Genomic DNA, 16,318 nt, shown 5'->3' on the forward strand with positions numbered 1-16,318 from the left:
CCTTGCGGCCGCAGCGGCGCAGGGCTCCCGCGGAGCTTCTTTCTGACCCGTGTCGTCCCCCGCGGCGTCTCTGTTTATGCCTGAGTCCCTGAAACACGCCCAGGCGCCCTGTTCCCCGCAGACCCGGCCGCGGCGGAAGCGCGGGCTTTCGGGGGGCTGGGCATTGGTCCGCACGTGCTGCGCGGAGCCCCGCGGCGAGCTGACAGAAGGCGCGCGTGGAGCTGCCGGGGTCGCTGCGGTACTGCGGCTTTTCACGCCCCACCCCACCTCAGCCCAGCCCAGCCCAGCCGGCTCGTTTCAGGTTCGCCAGGAGTTGCGCAGTGGATCCGCGGTGAGTATCCGGGGGGCCATACCGCAACCCGGCGCCCCGGCCAACGCAGGGCTCCTCAGACTGCAGAAGGAAATGGGTGCGGGAAAGGACGCGAAACCCGGGCGAGGCCTCCACGTGCTGCCACAGTCTTAACGAGCCACCCCCTTGCCATTCCAGCAGTGTTGCCGAGGGCCCGTGGAGGGGTTCTCCGGGGTGACGGTGTGGTCCCCCCAGGAGGGCGAGACCTTGGCCACGGCTGGAGGTAGGGCGAGTGCTGGCTAGGGTTCTGAGGACAGTGGCCTCAAAAGTCACTCGGAAGCCCTGAGTGCTGACGTCAGCCCTCCTGCGCCCCCTAATCACTAATGCTGGTGGCCACCCCGAGAACGCGACGCAGGTCGCTTTGGGAACGGTGAGGAGATGGTTCGCAGAGTGCTCTCAGAGGAAAAGGGACGCCCGTTAGGTGGTGCCCCCTACCCCGCCAGAAAGCATCCCCTGTTTCAGCCATCTTTCCAGCTTCCCATGCCAACCAGGTTCCATCATCTTGTGTGAAGCCCCCTACAGTCTGGGTGGTTCTTTGGTTCATAGCGGCGGGTTTCAGGTGGGTTTGTCTTTCTCCTCCTCCCCTGCTCTCCAGACCGGAAGAAAGCCAGTCTGGGAAACCCTCCGGGTCCTGGAGCAGTGCCTGGATGCTCTGGAAGGAGGCACGCCTGGGCTCAAAAACCAGGTGGCCCTCCTGGCCCCATAGCTGTGGCATTTCTTGCTTTGACCTTTTTCTACCCTGCTGCGTAGGGGAGACAGGAGACTGCGTTATCCCACATAAATGCTGGAAATCCTGGTTCGGAGCAGAAAAGGGCAGGCCTTGCGCCTGAGCCATGGAGTTTCCAGGACCCACGGAGCCCACCCTCCCCCACTCAAGATGACTCCCCAACTGTGTCATTTAAGTTTCATCTCTTTAGCTTAAAAGTTTCATCCCTGTCCCAATGATAATTTGTCAAGGCCTGCAACTCACTCCATCTGTTGAGAACTGGTTTTGAAAGGAAAAAAGGATGGAGAGGTGGGAAGGGTACCCTGGGGATGGATTCAGAAAGGGGAAACCACTGTGTTGTTTCCCATACTGAATGCTTTTCCTGAGGCCTGTCCTGGCTGATGGGCAGTGTTTAGAAATTGGTATAACTATGTACTTTTGTCAGCTGATTTGTGTAAATGTGCCCAACCATTCATTAACAAAATTAATTTGTTCTCTGAGTTTATTTTGTTGGGGTGCAGATTTTAGTGCCTGGGGACCCTAAATCAAAACATTTTATCATATTGCCTGCATTTTAAGAGCCTATTTGTTTTGGTTCTACATGTTAATCTTTTTGAAATATGGGTGTTTCTTATAGATGGTGCCAGAAGATGCTTACCAGCCATTTTTTTCTTCCTGAAAGAAATTAATAAATGGATCATATATCTTCCAATCAGTAGAGGCTTCGAATGCAGAGACACAGTGATGGTCTTGCTCTAGGGGTGTCCTCTGAACTTCACCTTCACCTCCGCCTGCGGCCCACACAGTTATTTTAGTCAGTAGCTAAATGTAGCATGCCCAAGCAATAGTGTGCGCTGTTTCTGAATGCCATGACCTGTGACTCCCTTCTCAAAAAAAAAAAGTATCACTGCATGATGAATTAAAAATTAAACACAAACAAGCAAACAAAAGACCCCTGGGCTTTTACCAGGGATGATTTAGGACAGTGCTTCTCAGCAGACGAGGACATTTTAAAGGTATTTCCATTGGGGCATCATTTATCTAGGCTGATACTAGTGAGATGCCAGACCTCGTCTTAGGTAGTTCATATTATCTTACCTGATTTCTATGAAAATCCCTTAAAAGAGCCATTAGACAGATTTTGCAGATAGGGGGAACTGAGGCCTAGGTGATAGGGAATTCATTGGTATCGATTGATCTTACTGTACCTCCTGGAAAGACATTTTAAAATGTGATCTCCTGTTTTAAAAGCTCTGCACAAGGCTAACAGTACTAGTTAGGAAACTTCTTCAGGGTGATCTTGGACAAACTATTCAACGTCCTGGCTGCCTTGGTCTCTGCCTGTGACAGAAAGTTGCGGGGAGAGCAATGGTCTGTGTCATCAGGAAACCACTGACTCAATTCTGTGCAAAAAAAGCAACACTTGGAAAAATGAAACCACAAAGTCTGGACCGAGGACTCTGTAAATGCTTGATAACTCATTGGACACCCAGCAAAAGGCGTGTTATCTAATTGTGAAAACCAAGGCTAAGAGTCACATTCCAGTTTTTATTTTCCTCTAAGCTCGGGCCCCGATTATGTAACCTCTGATAGCTTTTGCTCCCTGGTGTCAGTGTTATCCATCTGAAGGGAGAGATGGAGGCAGGCGCTGGGGACCAGCAAGGAAGGCTGCCCTGGAACAGACTGCTCCTGACAACCCTTTCCCAGGTCCCTTTTGATTTTCTGGGGGACCCGTGCCAGCTACCTTCTATATCTGTGTTTCAGATTGTCCTGCATCCATAACACTCGTTAACCATAAGGCCGTCCGGATCACGGAATCCAAGAAGTAATACGTTGGATTAAGGTAAAAGTCACTCTGTGGCAATATTCTCCCAAGGGACAGACCTGCTGTTCCCGTCCTGTCTCTAGAGGACAGCATGGTATCTTGAGCAGCTGTGCGCCTACCCACACACTCAGCAGTAGGATATGTGTGTCCATGCTGCGCTGTGCAGTGGGAGGTATCTGTTTGCTAAATAAGTGGATAGGCAGCCCAGCAATGTGCTCCTTCCTTGACTAAGGGGAGTAGTCATGGACACCCCATTCGTTAAGAATACTCTTTGGTTCTGCATGACCGACAGTTTCCCTTGTGACTGTTGCCCTAGTGATCTGGCATCACCTCCCCTCGGGGTGGAGGGTTCGGGCTCCCAAGGCTGCAGACTTGGACTAAAGGTCATGGTGTGTGAGCTTTGACCATGCCGTAAAGCATACACATTAACCCTGGGGAGCTGGAATGCCACTCTTCCCTGAATGTGTCTTGGGGCTGACTTCTGACCTCTCACACCCCCATCTGTTTGGGACATAATTAAATAATGAAAATTAATTGTAATAATTTCCCCGAGCAAATACAATTACGTTGGAAATTACACTGGCCCCAGAGTTCATAGCTCACAGCACAGACCTGAGCATGACTTGGATGGGAGGGTGCGTCTGAAGCGCTGGCTCACCTGTGTTGTTGTCACCATTCGTTCATGTGACCTGTAGCTGACGTCCAGACCTGGCCTCTAGATGGTCAGTTATGGCTTTTCAACAAGATGCCAGAAAAAAATATATTTACGATCCCTCGGGACTGGCAGAGTTTGGAAAGCTGAGTGCGAGGTTGTGTCCTGGATTTTCAGGTGTATACAGACTTAGACCTGTTGACTTCCAACCCCATGGCAAAGGCACAGTTGTCATCCTGACTCGTGGAGGGAGCTGTGTCCCTCCCAGAAGGGCCCAGCCACACCCAGAATTAAGTCCAGGCACGACCTTGCCAGCACCTGTCCCTGTCCTCATACCTTAGCACTTTATGCCGTAATCAATCAATACCCATTCGGTGCACACACACAGCCTACAAGGTGCTCGGTTCAAGGACTCAGGATGTGCAGGGAGGCTCTCAAGGACACGGTGGCTTTTCACAACCCTCCCTTGTGCCATGTGAGTCCAAAGGTATTTTGTAAAATGTTCCTAAGTATAACTCCTAAGAGTTGCATGAGGTCTTCTTGGGAGAAAATGGGGAGAGAGAAATGTTCCAAGTAAAACCCCGTGCGTGGACTTGTGTAAGGTCATCTTGGATCATTGCAACACACACTCCCAATAGCGCCATTGAGCAAAAGGCCTTGCCTTGTTTTTTCCTATCCCCACTCATTGTAGTGGGTTGTCAGAAAAGTCATGACATATTTTTTTCTATGTTTTTCATTGCAAAAATGCGTCATGACTTTTCTGACAACCAAATAGGTTTGTTTTTTACCCTCGAGGTGAAAAAATAAAGCGTAATTACAAAGTTCATTGTTCTTTGAGCAGCCTGAGAGAACATCTTCCCGTCGTCATAGCTTTATTCCTTCATGACGTGAGGGGTCCCCAGCATCTCATGGGGTTGGATGCAGAAGTTTCTTTGGGAAACCAAAGGTGCCTGTGTGTAGTGCAGGGGTGAGTGAGTGGGGGCTCACTGCTGACACAGAGCATTGGCTGAGACTCGGGGGCTCATGCTGGTCCCTAAGTCGTGATTGGATAGCAAGGAGAGCAGCTGTTTTGAGTAGAGCTTCGAGGAGAGTTTGCATCTGGACCAGATCGTTGGTTCCGAGTCTCTTCTTTATCTTTGCACGTTTAAGAAACTGATTTCACCAAGAACTAATAAACATCTAGAGGACTGTGTCATTTTAACCACTCCCCACTTGAGACCGACTTCTTAGCCCATCTGGAGATCTGTTCTTTTGCGTGGCAGTCAGTATGTTTTGTGTGTACAGTTGCCTCTGCTCTTATGCACATTGGGCAGCAAGCCCTTGCTTGGTAATTAAGGCAAGAAGGGTGAGACGTACCAATAGTGTGGCCGGCCTTAGATGGGACGTGGGACAGTCCCTTGTGTGATGAGAGGCAGAAGGTAAATGCAGACCTAGGCCATGAGCATGGGGGGGTTCTTTCCTCGTGACTGGGAAGCAGTACAGCCAGCTGATGGAGGAAGAGGTGTGGGAGGTTTGAGGAGAGAGAGAGAAGGTGTGAAAGCCTCGTGCAGAAGTTGGACGGGTGGTGCCCATGTGGACATGCCCACAAGCGGAAGTGTGCTGTAGGTGATGGACTGTATGTTCCTGTTAGCTCAGTAATAGATCTCGCAGGTTGTTCATATCAGTTTCTGGAGAGCTGCTTTGTTCTTGGGAATGGCTACGCAGTATTCCATTGTAGAAACATCACACGATTTATTATGATTTATGACGTGTTGTGTTGTACCCATTTAAGGTGTCTCCTGCGGGTGAAAATTTAGGCTGAGAGTTTAGGCTTCCAGTGTCGGAGTGCGCTTGCATCCATCGTCTCACACGTTTTGCAGTGTTCTGGAGGACGCATCCTTAGATGCAGAGCTGCTGGAGCGAAGTGTGGGTCCCTGATCATTTCAATAGACAGGTGTTCTCAGAGGCAATCGATGTGCGTTCCCACCGACATGCACTCACATGCCTGTCTGTCTGGGCCCTCAGCAACATAATACACCTTGCAACTTTTTGATACTTGCCAATCTGTTAGGTGAAAATAGTGTCTCCTGGTATTTTTGCTGGGCATTTTCTTTGTTAGGAATGAGAATGAACACCTTTTTCTGCATTTGTATTTCCTTTACAGCTACCTTGCTGTGAATTAGCTATTTATGCTTTTGGCCCATTCTCCTATTAGATGGTAGGTCTTTTTCTTATCTACTTAAAGGAGCTCTTTATAGGTTGAAAAAATGGGCCCCTTGTCAGTGCTAGGAGTAGCAAGTATTTCTTCCCAGTTTGTCTTTTGACTTTGTTTATCTGGCCTATTTTTTTTTCCCCATGCAGGATTTTTCCCCCCTTTTTATATAGTTTGTTATATTTGTTTGTTTTTTTATGGCTACTGGGGTTTTCTGTCCTATTTAGAGACGTGGGAGGGGTGTGGGCTCTGGAGTCAGGCCTGCCTCTGCCGTTCACTGGTGGTGTTTGTGCGGGCAAGTTGCACAACCCCTTCAGAAACAAGGGGATAAGGACGCCTGGGGGTGCGTAAGCTCCATCGCCTCAGAGATGCTGAGCAGACGTCAGTCCCAAAAGCAGGGCACTCAGCAGTGGCATGGTCTTCTTCTGGAAAATTGCAAACAGTCCATAATTTCTCAGGCACATGCATGCCCCGTGGCCCTTTGATGTCCATCTGGCCAGCACTCAGAGGTGACATTCACCACCAGAGAGCGAATTTCCTAGAAGCGCTGTTGTGAGGTTCCATGGTGCAGGGGCAGCCGCAGGCCTTACCCCTCGGAGATGGGGCAGCATGTCTCACGGAGTGGCCCGCAGACACTTGCTTCAGAGTGACCCAAGGCCTTTCCTGGCCTCCTGCCCCAGGCTCTGCTCCGGCGGTTGGGGTTAGGCCACATGCACATGCAGAGTTTTGAGATCCGCTGCTCTGACCCTTCCTCTGAGCCTTCTCCTGGGAAATATTTTGGGCACCAGACACAAAACAGCTGCGTACTTTGCTCTGTCTTTCCTGCCAAGAGAAATGCAGTCGCCATGCCTGCCTGTCACCCACCATAAGGTGCGTGGCTGTGGAGGATGGCCTTGGAGAACAGCCTGTCCCCCAGGGTTGCCAGGTAGGAGAGCACGACTGCTTCCCACGGAGCTGGCAGTGAGCCAGCTTCCCAGCTGTGTGGGCGGAAGCACATCTGAGTTCTCCTCTGAGTGTGTGCTATGGGGGTGAGGGTGGGGAAGGGGCTGCCAGCGCACAGCCCCTTTCCGTTTTACGTACATAACATCAGCACCACACCTTTGCTGAAGAGAGATTATGTCATCTGAGATACAAATGTGGATTTAGGGTTATTGATTTTATAAGAGTCTTCCTAGAGTGACTTTTAGATTATTGAATGACAAGGGAATGAGTTAGAGGCCTGCAAATGGGATACTGCTGGGTCGTCGGGAAAGTCATGACGCATTTTGGCATGGAAAAACATAGAAAAACATGTCATGACTTTCCCGACGACCCAATACTTAAGGACCAGGTGGAAAGAAGGGCAGAAGAGGCGTCACGGGATTTTGAAAGGCTTGGTGGACTTTGGATTGGGGGAATGCGGGGGTAGAGGGTTTTGGGGAGAAAGGTTCCAAGTAGGAAGGCAGGAGACCCCAGTAGAGAAAACTGTTTCCACCTAGAACTGTTCCAACCAGAGCTGTGTCTGAAACCCTATCAGAGAAGACTCTGTTTAATTAGGGCCAGGGCTGGGGGTGGCTAGCCACGGCCTCTGTGAACTGACGCATGGCGTCGGCCTCTCCTCGAGTCAGGTCCTGGGTTCGAGTCCCTCCCTCGCACCCCAACGGTGATGGCCTCGCCTGCCTCAGCTTCCTCATCTGGACAGTGGGCACCCACCTCACCTGGCCCTTTCTTCTGAAGCTTGAAGGAGGAAGTAACATGTGACAACAGTTTGTAAACTGTGAAGCCCTCTTTAAACAGGAGGATTTTTATTATCACTGTGATGGCCCAGAAACCCGAGTGGCCTGTGGAATGAAGGACCCAAGGCCCTCCAGGAGGAAGATCAAAAGCACAGTGTTTAAGATGGGGAGGACCGTAGAGGAAAAAGCACGGGTGAGACAGCTGGTCTTTGTACCTGGCTTTTGCCCTCTTCTTGGCTTCGAGGATCGCGTAACTTCTACCAAAACAAATGCTCAGAAAGTAGCTAATTATTCAGCCAAAGGCATTGACTGACTGTAATTTCCGTGTGGCCAGCACGCCGGACCGTGTTCTCTGTAAGACACGAAGAAGAAAGCACAGGCCCCAGCGCACAGAGAGGAGATAAGACGGGCCCTTTCAATAGAATACAGCCAGTCCCTGACTAATCAGTGACCGTAACAGGAGCTACCATTTATTACGTGGGACAGCTGCTACGCCAGGTGCTCCCAGTCCACCTTGGGCCTTTATCACGTCCTTTGGTGGGAGATATTGTCACTGTTTCACAGATAAAGAAATCATGACTCGGGGACATTAAATAACATGGTCAAGGTCACACAGCAACCAGTGGCAGAGCCAGGACTTCAACCAGGTCTGCTGGCCCCAAAGCAGGTGCCCAGAACCATGGAGCTGCCGGGAGAAGGTGGCCAGGCTCAGCGGTCTCGCTTTAACTTCCTGACCACAAGCCTCAGGAACCCCTGTGCTGCCTGGGCAATGGGAGACGTCCAGAAACCTCTCTCCTACTCCCCTCGATGACCGTGTCAAACTCTCTCCTCCCTCCTGAAGCCTCCAGCATGCCCCCCTGCTCCCACTCCCAGCTGATAACCTTTTGTCCTAGTTCTCTGACAGAGGGACCGTCAGAAGGGGCCTTCCACCAGGCCCCACGCCCCACAGCCCCCTTCCAGCAGTGACACCCACAGATGACTCTCGTGATCGTTAACAGGTGGAAACTGCACGCTGCCATTGACAGACATTCCCTTCTTTTCACCAGGTACCACCCCTCTCCTCTCCTCAGGCAATTAGACCCTCTCCTTCCTGCTCCACCCATGTTTCTTTCTCTCATGCATTGGTTCTTTTTTTTAAAAAAAGATTTTATTGGGGAATGGGGAAGGGGAACAGCCAAGTTGTTGTCCTTCAATCTTAGTCCAGGTCCAAGTCCTCCAAGTCCAGTCGCCATCTGGCTGCCCGCAGGCAGCTCGCGGCCGGTCAGCTTAAGGTGCCGTGTTCGATCTTAGTTGTGGGTGGGCACAGCCCACCATCCCATGCGGGAGTCCAGCCGGAAGCCTTGTTGTTAGGAGCATGACATGCATTGGTTCTTATTCTTGGCTGCACGTTGGAATCACCCCATGAGCTTTCAAAAGGCAGCAGGGCCATGTCCCCAAAGACTCAGACTTCATTGGCCTGGGGTTCCGCCCAGATATCAGGAGACATAAAGCTGCCCAGTGATTCTAACGCGCAGCCGTGACGGAGACGCTTTCACGGGTGGGCAGCTCCCGCCAGTCCCCAGCCCTCACACGGCGGCCCCTTCCCGCCCGCGGCCCCTCCAGCTGCGGCCCATGTCTCTACTCCCCTTTACAGCCGAACTCCTGCAGAGAGCTGTCTAGCCTCCTCATCTCGCCCTTGTCCTGTGATTTTTCTCTCTAGACCCGCCTCCAATCCGCCTTCGAGCCGGCACTCCACTGCAATGCTGCGGCCGCCATTGCTGAACCCTGGTCGGCCCGGAGTCCTCTTCTGGCTCGCCGCATTGATTATTTGCTCTCTCCCCCGTTCCTGCATCACTTCCTCCCCTTGCTGCCACCTCACTGAGGCTTTCCTTCCCCCTTGCTGGCTGTTGTTCTCATCTCCGTTGCTGATTCCTCCTGATCTCGGCGTGTTGGTGGCCCGGGGATCTGTCCCGGGGCCCCCTCTCCCCACTGAGTGCACTCACTCCCTCGCTGTGCTGGTCCAGGTTGTGGTTTTAGAAATCGCCTGTTGCCGAATGCGTCCCAAGATGACATCTCTGGTCTGGACCCCTTTCCATGAACTCCAGACTCACATTGCTAAACACCTGCGTGAGGACGCACCCCACGCTGAAATCCTGCTCTCCTTCGCCCGCCCCCTGCTGTTCTCCCCCGGCCTTGCCAGCCTTCCTGTTACCCAAGCAAAAAGCTGAGTTATCTTTGATTGCTTTCTTCATCCACGCTTCCAGTCCCATCAGCAAATCTATGGGACCCTACTGTCACAGTCTATCCAGAACCCCCACTTCTCGCCGCTTCCTCAGTGCCAGCCTGGTCCAAACTGGATCATCTGTCACCTGATAACTGGTTTCTAGTTCCACCCCCACCCTCATGGTCTATTCTCAAAACAACAGAGTGATCCTTTGCCCCCCACCGGCCCCCCCAAGGCTGTGCATCTGACATGAAAGCTCATAGCAAATTATTATTATTATATTATTATTATTGTTTTATTATTATTATTATTATTATTATTATTATTATTATTGTAGTTGGGATAAATGTGGCAACTATTTCTTCAGCGCTCTACTCTCAGAGTGAGGAACAAACCCTGGAGAAGCCAGACCCAAGGCAGGAAGTTGGGGTGTGAGACAGGAATATCCGTGACTGCGATTTGGAGCTGAGCCCCGTGGGGTGCAGGTTCCTGCGTTGGCTGGATGCTGCGGTCAATTGTCAGGCCCCTGCCATCAGCCACCGTTGGTAGCAAATTCTCCCCATCTCTTCCCTTGGCCCCAATCAAGAAGATAAAGAGTGACTCATAAGGAGGCTTGTGACGCCTGTGGTTTCTCATGGATGCACCTGTCTTGAAGGAAAAGCGTCTTTAGGGGAAGAAACAAGAGACATGCAGACTAATGGTCAGTGATTGAGGCGTTGTCCCTATTTCCAATTGCACCCTGGTGATTAAGCATCGCCATGACAACGGCTCTGTTTCAGGCTAAGCTGAGTTTAGGTCTATGAGATGCAGACATGCTATATGCACTTTTCAACCTGAGCCTGAAATGTTAAAACCACCGGTTTTGGTGTCAGGATCCCAAGTGGAAAGCCACAGCTCCCCCTTCAGGAAGGGGACATATTCACACCCCTGCTCAAAAACCCCTGAAGTACAGCTTAGATTGAGTCCCTCCATCACTTCCCCTCTTTCTGTCTACTTTCCCTCCTCCATTAAGCCCACACCCCTTGCTTTTGCTACACTGACTTACTCATAATTTTCTAAAAGCTCTGGGGAGGAGAACATACAGGCAAAGAAACAGGGATGAAACGCCATGAAATATTCTGGAAACTGCAACAAGTCCAATTTGGACTGCAGCATGAGGAGATGTCAGAGGCAGGTCGGGGAGGAAGGACTTGGAGGTTCTGCAAACACTGGGCTGACCCACTATCTTTGGGGATGTTTAGGGCAAGTTGCTGAACCCTCTAACCTTGCTATGCTCATCTGTGGATAGAGACAACAATGCTGCCTTGCAAATCCGTGCTGAGACGTAAGTGAAGTCAAGTGTGTGACAGTGTCGAGCACAGAAGGAGACAGCAGGTGCTCCAACCACAGCAGAGGTGGGGACATAGGGAGGGAGGTCCTTATGCTCCCCACCAAGGAACTGGGTTTTGTCTGGTGGGTGGTGAGAGTCAGGGAGAGGTTTAAAGCTGGGGAAGAGTTGGTGCTATTATTAACCCCATTTTACAGATGACAAAACTAAGGCACAGAGAGGTTAGGTAACTTGCTCAAGGCCACACAGTTAGTAGGTGGCAGCACTGGATTTAAACCCAAGCTCTTAACCACTATAGTGGGTAACCTTCCTCCAGCTAAACAGTGAGGAAGAGGAGGGGCCCGCAAGACTCAGGTGATGTCAGGGACTGCGGAAGAATTGATGGCTATCTGGAGAAAAAACTGGGCTTGGCTTTGCTTCCAACCTGGTGGTTAAGCTGCTGAGAAAGGAAGCATTTAAGTGACCGCCATATTTATCAACATGTCTTCTTTAACAAGGACAGGCCCATTGGCTCTCTCCAGGGCCCATGTCACCACTCCCTATGCCAGATGCTCCACAGAAAGGTACACCCAAAGCCGGCCCACGCGCCAGGCCGACCTCGTGGGCTTGTGGCGCTTGGGAGAGGGAGACTGGGTTCACAGCAGCCGTTTAAGCCAGGACCTGGGCTGGAGGGCTGAGGGTCTAATGGGATGAGAGGTGGTTTGGGGTGGCTCTACTGAAAGCCCCCAAACCAGGGCCTTCTGAGTATCTCGTGGCCACCAAAGGAGGTCTGGGAGTGGAGCCAAGGAGGTGGTGCTGCTTCTTCCAGGGACACTCCAGCAGACAGAGAAAGGGGGGTGAAACACTCTGGCCCCCCCTTTCCTCCATCCCTCTACTCCTGTTCCAGCATCTCCATTGGCCAGGTCAGCACTGAAGGGAGCCTGGGAAATGTCACCCCTACAACTAGGGCAGCACGGGGAGGCGATGATAGATTCCAGAGCAAATGGGGGTTGAGGGGCACGCCATTAATCCCACTTGGAGCAGTCCCAGGTTATCTGGAATAATCTAATTTCAAATACACTGTCATATCGTCTCCATGAACTATGGACACTTCCTGAGAGCTGTCAGTCCCCCTTATGCGCTGACACCAGATTTGTGACACCCAGCATCCCAGGCTCCACTTGCTCAAAGGGACCTGATCCCAAAACCTGGCTACAAGTCTTCCTCTGAACAAAAGTCAGCATTCTTTCCTGAATAAAAAAGATCCGTGGTAAAACGGTATTCAAATGTCATTTCCTTAACATAACACAAAATACCTAACAAAGTCATTGCTACAAGAGAGGTAGTCTCCTGAAATCCTGAAAGGACCAAGAACGATAAATGTTGACAAGGAGACCAGAATTTGCTTGATGACGTAGTCACCTACCTAGAAAACAAATGAAAATCGAATGAAACATGCTTAGATCTGGTAAGGTCATTCTACAAAGTGGCTGGAAAATAAACACTCAGAAAAAATGCTTTTCTTATGTAAGAACAACAGCCCGCTGGAAAATGAAAGGGGAGAAACATGTGACTCACAAACACCCATGTGCAGCTCCTCTATCGAGAATAGGACAAAACCTTGAAGAAAAATGGAATGAATGGAGAGTGGGGGTCACATTTTGGGGAGGGAAGACTTCATGTAGCAAAACCACCGTTACGTCCCAAAGTACTATGTAAAGTGAACAGAATTGAATCCTGTCAACACCACCACACACACACACACACCCCACACACAGGATTTTTAAAAATCAGAACGTGTACTTTTAAAGTTGCTCCAGGAGAATAAATATAGGAGAAAAGCCGTTAATAGTTTTGGGGTGGGAGGGGGGGAGGTGTCACGAGGGGGGACTTACTTTAGCAGACTCTTCATATCACACGGCGTAATAATAAAAAAGACGCAGCGTGGGACCGCAGGAAACGTGCAGGACAGGGGAACCCCACATGATCGTGGAAGAGGTGATGGCGATGACATTTAAATCATGGACGATTATACGAGTATAACTTATATAATGCCGTGGTTGAGAAGGTTACACTGGCTGCTATCATTAAATTGCTTTCTCAGGTTCACACTGTTTTTCTGGTTCCTTCCTAAGTGGGTTATGGGGTTGGGGAAGGAAAGGAAGGACACGACCGCCTCTGGATCCCAGGAAGACACCATAGGCATCCTGGCGGGAACTCACGCTCCTCTCATCCATTAAAATGAACCTGCGGAAAGAAGGACCGCTGGGAAAGTCATTATCAGCTCTGTGTGAGCAGCATCGCTGCCTCCTGGAAGGGTGGCACTTTAATAAGCCTGAACCTGCAGTGGGAGGAACCTGTGTTACAGGATGCAGAACACTTTGTGGGGGAGGGCAGGTCTGCGCCCCTACGCTCCATGCCACCCCCTCTGTTTACCTGTAGTGCTGTATTCCAAAGACGGTCTCACAGAGGTAATACTGCAGCAGGTAGCATTATAAGTCTGCAAAAAGTCGACACTTTCAGGAAGAGTTTTACATGCACATTTTGCGGAAACTGCCTCTAACATTTTAGATCTATCTGTTCCAGGGAAACCTGCTTTGAAAGCTTTGAGTAACGAACTGCCATCATTTAGATTATTGCCGACCAAGGGCCTTGCTAACAGGAGATTGCTGGTCTCCATATTTAGAGCTTTAAAAAACGGCAACAGATTCTTTTCCAACAGTCACTGGATATCAAACGTTGCGAACTGGATCAGTTATAAAACATAGGGGCCCTCAACCTTGAAAAGCCCACAGAGATAGGTGATATGGATGAAGAATCAGATAAAAAAAACAATTATGAGCAGGTGCTCTCTAGAGCAGCGGTTCTCAACCTGTGGGTCGCGACCCCTTTGGGGGTCGAACGACCCTTTCACAGGGGTTGCTGGGTACTTGTATGTGGGCGTATTTGCATGTGGGCCTGGGGACGGATAGAGGAGCAGTGTCTCCGTTCCTAAGACCATCGAAAATATGTGTTTTCCGATGGTCTTAGGCGACCCCTGTGAAAGGTTGAGAACCGCTGCTCTAGAAGCAGCTGGGAAGGGCCAGCCGAGTGGCTCAGTTGGTTAAGAGTTTGCTCAAGAGTATGAGCTCTGAGCAACAACAGTTCGAGTCCCAGCCTGAGCTGAGCAGCTGCTGAGCTGCCAACAGGGGGCAGGATGGCTCAGCTTAAAAAAAAATAGCGGAAGCTGGGAGAAGACCTTTTTTTAAATAAGTCTTTGTCCAATTTTTAAGTCTTTAAACTATTTGACTTTTTAACTGATTCGACTCCTGAAGCTGCATCTGTGTTTACTTATGGTAAAAATGAAAACCCCACAGTGCTGTTTTCTTACGTCTGCCTCCCACCTCCCAGTTTTTGATTGCCTTGTGATCATTGTCACCACAGTTGACAGTCCCTGGCTCTTCTCTCTGCTGTCCTGAACGTCCTCCTGACCTGACCAGGTCACAGGGACCGAAGGTTGAAGAAAGGACCCCAGGTTGTTAGGCCAAAGATGGAAGATTCCATGTTCAGCCAGCGGGCTCAGCGAGGAGACTATGTTTCATAATTAAATGAGTAAAAACTGGGAACAGGACTCAAACCTTGAAGGGATTCTAACACCGGAGTTGGACATCAGCTGTGTCACAGATGAGGAGGTTGTGTCGTTTTTTTTTGTTTGTTTTGTTTTTATTAGCTGAGCCATCCTGCCACCTGTTGGCAGCTCAGCGGCAGCTCAGCTCAGGCCAGGAATCAAACCGCTGTTGCTCAGAGCTCACACTCTTGAGCGAGCTCTTAACCAACCGAGCCACTCGACCGGCCCTGTGTCGTCATGTTTTTTAAAGCTGAGTCTTCTCCAAGCTCTGGAAAGGTCATCACGACGATACTTACAGCTGATGTGCTCCCATTGTTTGTGGGGATGGAATTCTCATCCTTTTCTTCTTTTTCTAAATAGTAACTTTGTAGGCGATTTGACCTTGATATTTTTCTGCTGTTAATTTTGATATGAAGTTAGTTTTTCTGCATTTTAATAAGAAATCTTGGTTCTAACACTTTTTTTTTTTTTAAACACAGGCGGTCCTTCTTGTTGATTTCACGTAGCAGCTTGCTTAATGACATGTATTGGCTTGGTTTGGTTATCTGGATGTTCTGTGTTCCTCACTTCTGTTATTCCTGTTTCTCTCAATCTTGATTTTATTCCAGGCAGCTTCTCCTTTGTGGGGGGCCCTCTCCAGGAAGGGAGTCTTGGGGGGCCAGTTTCAAGAGTTTATAAAGTTGGACTGATCCAGCCCTTTGAGGTTTTACTGCAGGACCCTCACGTGCACTCTCGACTGAAATGGGGACACCTCTCCCGGCTTTAGCCCCTGTTCACGAACTGGCCTGGTGGACTCTACCTGATGTTGGATGCTTGTCACTTACCTGTGTTCACAGAGGCTAAGACAATGCAGGTCTCATGTCTGTGGTGGTTTGTCCCACTTGCTCTTGTGGAGTTTGTGGAGATGCCTTGACAGCTGATTACCTGGTAAATGTTGTGAATAGGTTTTTGTTTGTTCTGTCTAGTTGTTCTGTCTGTTTTCACTTGGGGATTTGAGAAGATCCGAAGCCTGTGCTCCCCGGAATTCTCCTGCTATCTCTTTTTTTGTGGCCAGAGCAAACTTAATTCCCAGAGAGGCTAATTAATGTGCTTTAAGTCACACAGGTGTGACTAGGGAAGCCAGCATTTGGACCTGGTTCTAATTTCAGAGCCCTTTTTTTCCCCCACTACTTTTTGTTTAAAAATTGCTCTTGCTATAGCGGTCACCAGCTTTAAAACCTACTTTGCTTTCCCATGTCCTAAACCTGTGTGAAGGCCTCCAGCACTCGAGACCCCCCTGCCTGCCTAGCCTCATTACCTCAGCTCCCTGAAGCATACCCCCAGTTCTGGCCTGAAAACCCATCTCCCCCATCCTTTACCTCTTCTTCAAAGTCCGAGTCAAGTTTCCCTCTGACCAGTTACTAGTATCTTAGTAATTTTGGAGTTTTTTTATTCATGATTGGAGGGAGCATTGATGCATTAACTTGTGCTTTCCCATACTTCTCGATACTTATTTCCTGGGCTGTCATAACAAAGCATCACTGAGTGGCTTAAAACAGAATTTTATTATCTCGTGCTTGTGAAGCCTAGAAATCCAAACTCAACACGTCAGCAGGGCTGTGCTCCCTTGGAAACCTCTAAGGCAGCGGTTCTCAACCTTCCTAATGCCGCGACCCCTTAATACAGTTCATGTTGTGGTGACCCCCAACCATAAAATTATTTTCGTTGCTACTCTATAACTGTAATTTTGCTACTGTTATGATTCGTCATGTAAATATCTTTTTG

The 16,318-nt window shown here is 49.8% G+C and overlaps 1 protein-coding gene across 3 annotated transcripts in view; it reads left to right on the forward strand.

Moving 5' to 3' along the window:
• Positions 1-6: 6 nt before the first annotated feature.
• The window catches only part of GALNTL5 (polypeptide N-acetylgalactosaminyltransferase like 5), a 51,357-nt gene continuing 35,045 nt past the window's right edge, over positions 7-16,318 (forward strand). For all 3 annotated transcript variants that reach the window (XM_019655401.1, XM_019655402.1, XM_019655399.1), the window contains exons 1-2: positions 7-331; positions 2,820-2,898. The gene's annotated coding sequence lies outside the window, so the exon portion shown is untranslated. The remainder of the gene's footprint in view (positions 332-2,819; positions 2,899-16,318) is intronic.

Source organism: Hipposideros armiger, unplaced genomic scaffold (assembly GCF_001890085.2).
Source record: "Hipposideros armiger isolate ML-2016 unplaced genomic scaffold, ASM189008v1 scaffold_239, whole genome shotgun sequence".
NCBI classification, from domain to species: domain Eukaryota; kingdom Metazoa; phylum Chordata; class Mammalia; order Chiroptera; family Hipposideridae; genus Hipposideros; species Hipposideros armiger.